This window comes from Diadema setosum, unplaced genomic scaffold, assembly GCF_964275005.1.
Source record: "Diadema setosum unplaced genomic scaffold, eeDiaSeto1 scaffold_51, whole genome shotgun sequence".
NCBI lineage: Eukaryota > Metazoa > Echinodermata > Echinoidea > Diadematoida > Diadematidae > Diadema > Diadema setosum.
In genome coordinates, this window is record NW_027307677.1 from 148,522 (window position 1) to 153,429 (window position 4,908).

Consider the following 4,908-nt stretch of genomic DNA (forward strand, 5'->3'; position numbering starts at 1 on the left):
ACACATCCAACTGGACCCCGTGGAAGATCATCTTAGCATAGCTGAATATGGGCTATCAAGCCATCTTCTCAGTCGGAAATGAACAAACAGTAGTGTAATTTACCCGGCTGTATGCGCTATTTATCTAATGTTGCATGGCTTTAGTTTTCAAAGGATTAAGAGTTTCAAAAGCATAACCTAAATTAATGAATAAAGCCATGATAGATGAAACCAGTCATCCTGAAACGGAGTTCATTTTGAATCGAGCTCGGTTACTCCCACTATACAGAACAGTTGAGAAATGCATTGGCTCTTTCCTGTCAATGTGTGTATGTTACGCGTGTCTTTCGGGAAAATCAATAATCTCCCTCTGAAATAACCATCATGGTCACTATTTTTTAAGAAGATTATGGATGGGTTAAAGGGGAAGTCCATTCTGATATTATGTTACATTGTATAATAATAAAAAAACAAAATCAGTAGGCCGGTGGTTGACAGATTTGTGTTACGGCAGCTCTCCATTTTCTTTGTACACAAAATGTCACTAGTATTCATCTTCTTAAATATTTTGGAACAGGTAGAACTTATCCGCTTATATAGGAGAAGGTAAGATGCATTACTCTATTATAAAATAAAGTATACCAAGATTATTTTCAGTCGATCGAATTTAAAAGAAAAAAGTACTTTCTGTGTACTAATGGAATGGAGAGCTATAGTTTTGTTGTGTAGATATTTCACATTATTGTTTTGCTTTGAAAAAGTTACAAAAACGGGATCATTTCCCCTGTAAATAATATTTTCTCTGAATAATGCTCAATGTATGTTTGTCAAATAATGATAATGAATTCAGTTATTCTTTCTGAAAAGCTTTGTCAAGATATTAGTTCCTCAGATGTCTGTTGTCGCCAGTTCAGTTCTTAACATTACTGCCTTATTATTTTGATAATAATTATGATTGATGTGAGTAAGGAATTTCATTATTTAGGAAGTACTGTACGTTTCATTGCACAGAATATTGTCATGCAGTTACAGAAGCATACATTGTTTTCACTCTGTGTACAATATTGTACACTTGTATTTCATACTTGTAGTTACACTGTTTTACATGTCTTATGATCGTAAAGAAGGAGCATACTATTATGAATTAAGTACAAGTCATGTAGATACAAGAATGTTAGTCAGGAATAATCAATGGGCACATGAATTAAACTTGTATTTTACTTGTTGCACTGTATAACATAGTATATTCACTATTTTTTTTTTATTATTGTAATTATAATTGAAGAATAAGAAAGCGAGCGATGAGTTTCCAAACACTAAAACTCAGATTTTGAAGAACAAAGATAATTATGGATTATCACATTTCCCTTCAGGAGACTCTACTGAACAACATAATTTTATTTTGTTATTGCCAGCCTTAATAAGTTGACATAACACTCTTAAAACATCCGGGTCAGAACTGACCCGGAAAGGATCCGTTGGGGTCACACCCGTTCCGGGTCAGAAAGACAAGGAATGGGGTCAGATATGTCCCGGATTTTTATAGAGTCCATGACCTGTTGCGATTTGTATAGTTATGATAAAGCATGCTTGGCACCCTATCCGGATCTGCATTTTCTTTAGCTCTTCTGACGGATTTGAATGTGCCTGTTGTATTGTATATAAATTCTAGTCAATTGTATTGTGTTGCATTGTATAGTATTGTATCATAATAATTATTCTACTGTGCTTTTCGTAATTCTATTCGAAGAGATATTCCCACTAGTATAAAAAGCACTTAAACATCTACAAAAAAGCAAAAACACACAGTGTGTGACTGTCTATCTGTTTGTCTAAATTGTATAATGAAACAATGCTTAAAATCAAGGCTTTAGAGAAGACTGTCTTGTTTCAGTGATTACTGTGTCATGAGGTATCCTTGATATCGCATAATCTTTTCCGACATTATTGTTTCCCTCGATTAGATTTGCATGCATATCTTTTTTCCATATTTTGCTCCGTTGCGTGAAATATGGAAACTTTTTCAATGCTGTACATATTAAATTTCGGCCTATACTAAGCAACATTACTCCTCAGCCAGTCGCAACCAAGAAATCATTGATGTTCCAGTTCAGAGTTATTCTCGCCAGGAACCATTGAAAGTAATGGTAATGAGGCTGAATGATTAGCAAGTGTTATAAAATGAAAGCAAATAACAAAACAAAAACAAAAACAAAACAATGTGCTCTGAGTCCTGACTGCCCTCCCCCCCCCCCAAAAAAAAAAGAAGAATAGATAAATAAATAAATTAAACAGTTCAAACACTATACGGACGTTCAGTGTTTTTCCCTGCGTGTGTCTGTGTTCAAGTCATCTTATGTCATATTACACTTTTCATTACACTTCCGTTTATAATAGAGTATCGAGTTATAAGATTGTGTTCGTGCATAAGTGTCATTTATACATGTCATAAAACGAGTCTACCAACGACATTCGAGGAAAAGATCTTGATTAGCAGACCTCATTGATATAATTAAGTGGGTCGACTATCTCTCCATCATGTCCATAATCTCTTTACTGTGAACCAGCCAGCACATTCCATTCCTCAATGATTCGCTTGATTCCATGAGAAATGCCGTGTTGTCAACAATAGTCGAACAGATATTGGAAATAAAAATAATGCCTTTATAATAATTATGTTGAGTACCAATGACAGAATTGCACTTTAACTACCAAACATTACACAATATCGCCCCAACCCCTCCCCATGCAAGACAACAATAGTGGTCATTTCATATACGACATGCGCACTGCCAATTTTTAAGGGAAATTATTATTTTTTTAGGGCTAATTCGGGAATAAGACCCAATATTATGGAGTCTCTCAGTTTTGTCCAGAAGGTTAGGGTTACAGTTTTTAAAATAATGTTTCGCGAACAATCCTGAGATAGGGTATATATAGGCCTAGGCCTACAAAGAGGGTCATAGTTTCCGAGCCCAGAAATAGATAGCAACGCCGGCTTCCTGATGTTAATTAGGGCCTACATGCAGTTGTACTCACCGATTTTCCCGCATATTCTTTTTAAATGCTAGGCCCTATGCATATGTTGATGCTGCAAAACATGCCGGGCTAGCCAGCTTCTTTTCGCATGACATTTCCCCACAATGCATTGCAAATAGGGCTCATACACGTAACGCCGCCTTATAGCTTCCTTTTAAAAAAGAAGAAGAAAAAAAGAAAAACTCTAATAGAGGGATTCTTGGCTTTCTTGCCAAAGCCCGTGACAAGAAATAAAAATCGTAACCCATTTCCATCATTGAAAGTAGTGTTATCTCTTGGAATCTGGAATAAGTGGTTATCCGTAGGATTGATCCCCATATCAAAGTTTTTGGAGCTCCCTGGGAAGATAATCATAGGAATTAAACGTCACCTATGAGCGTTCAGTGCATTAATTTGTGGAGAAAATGAATGTCCTGCGAAGAGATGGCCCGACCGGCATGCTATTACTATAATATATATAAGCACTTTCACAAGACAGTCAAGCGGGCCGGAACACTTTTTCGTTTTTCTTTTTTGGTGGGGGGGGGGGGGGGGGGTGGAGCTTGGGGGAGGAATCTAGACTGGGGCACATTATGTGACAGTGTGAGATCCTTATATGGGGAGGAGCGAAGCGACCGAGCGGGGGAGAGTGTTGGAGGGGTGATACCCACCTCCCATGCACGGTACTACGGTAGGGACAAAAAAAAAAAAAAAAAAAAAAAAGGTATAAGAGAAAAAAAAAAGTATTAGAGTCGCGTTTATAGAAAATGTAGAAACAAATTTCTAGGTAACTAACATTGTGAAACTTCGTGGACATAAGGATTGCGCGAGCGGTGCGCACACGCGCGGATTAGCTATAACGTGTAATTTCTCGCATCAAAAAACGTATCTCGATGCTATATGTTGAAATATGTCATATTTCTTGTTGATGGCACGGAAGGGGGCGAAGCGATTTGAAAAGAAGACAAAATTTACTTTCTTTTCATGTTATGATCTTTTCCAGAGAGTATTTATCTTCGCTGCTTTTCAAGTTTTAATTTGGCTAAGCATGTTCACTTTTTGTAAAAAGTCTATGGAAAATGAAGAAATTTCCACGATTTCGTACGTACTCGCTGGTTTTCAACATCGATCAAATCAGAACCATATATCGTATCAACTTGGGGCGAAGTGTTTTGGATAGAGCAGGCTGTAATCTACATGACTATATAAAACTCATTGCTATTGGTTATTTAACTCCGCTGCTTTCTTAGGCTAAAACTACTGATCAATTGGAAAAACTGTCTCAAAAGTAGAAAACCTAGCGATGACGTATAAAACGAATGGGCGATACTATTCATCGCAAAGGGAGATGACCGGATGTACGTGGTATTGTACGTACGTACAGTCCATTGTCACTCACGCGAGAAGCCCGAATGTGACAACGGTGATCTTTCCCAAGGTATTTTAAAGAGGAATCATCCTGTTTTGTCCGAAAAAAAATTTTTACAACGGCCATGAAGGTGGTTAAAATGATCAAGTATGCTTTAAGATTGGTGGAAGCGTACATAATTTCATGAAAAAATGTCTACATAGCCAGAAAATGAAAATGTCTACATAGCCAGAAAATGAGGTAATGAATGAGGTCCTTCGGCAGCCAAACAATGAACGATCGGTTCGTTGCAATGAGTCCCACATGTACAAATTTGCGTATGGTTAATTACAGTACTGTACGTATACTGGCTTCCATCAGGTAGGTGGGGAGTCCCTGCTTTCATACTCGAGCTGTGGCTGTCTATGTAATCCTGAGGCATTTCAGGAAGCATTTTTGTCCGACAAAGCTGTCAGACAAATTTACTCTCAGGCAATCAGATGCAAGGATTTTTGTAGCTTGTAACAGTGTGTCCGCAGAAATTATGCTTCATCAAATGCCTC